At 53.1% G+C, this 537-nt stretch overlaps 1 protein-coding gene across 1 annotated transcript in view; it reads right to left on the bottom strand.

The window, feature by feature from the left end:
• SLC12A8 (solute carrier family 12 member 8) overlaps nt 1–537 on the bottom strand; it is a gene marked incomplete at its 5' end in the record, with an annotated part of 23,793 nt that overhangs the window by 15,917 nt on the left and 7,339 nt on the right. The gene's annotated exons all lie outside the window — the stretch shown is intronic.

Below are 537 nucleotides of genomic sequence, written 5' to 3'. Positions count from 1 at the left end.
CAGTCCCATCAGTCCTTGTACAGAGGAGCTTACACTCTAATGTCCCCTCCCCCCACAGTCACATCAGTCTCTGTACAGAGGAGCTTACACTCTAATGTCCCCTCCCCCACAGCCACATCTTTGGGAACCCCCCCAATACACAAATATTGCAGCTCTGTAATCATGAATTCATGCTGATAGGAGGAGAGAGCAGAGTGACAGGAGAGAGAAGCTCATCAGTCTGCTGGTTCTCCTTTCAGTGTCCAGTAGCCGGGTGGGAAGGGGACGTGAGAGTGAAGCTGCAGTAGAGAAAGATCAGGTTGTCAGGACTGTAGTGTGTGGCAGAGCTGTGTAAATTTCAGGACTGGATGGACAGAACAACAACTCCTTTGGCGGGCACACAACTCTCAGATTTGTAGTTTGGGGTTCAGGTTCACACCCGGCGGCATCCCTGTGCTGAGCTCTGATTGGCCGCTGTGGTCTTGCGGCACCATCAGGAATGAGGTCGGGACTCCGGTGACACCGCGATAAGAGTTGCCGAGCACCATTCCGGTGACT

The sequence above is a fragment of the Nanorana parkeri genome, unplaced genomic scaffold (genome assembly GCF_000935625.1).
Source record: "Nanorana parkeri isolate BGI_ZX_2015 unplaced genomic scaffold, ASM93562v1 scaffold3908, whole genome shotgun sequence".
Taxonomy (NCBI): domain Eukaryota; kingdom Metazoa; phylum Chordata; class Amphibia; order Anura; family Dicroglossidae; genus Nanorana; species Nanorana parkeri.
Note: the sequence above shows the minus strand (reverse complement) of the source record. Positions and strands in the feature narration are given on the sequence as shown.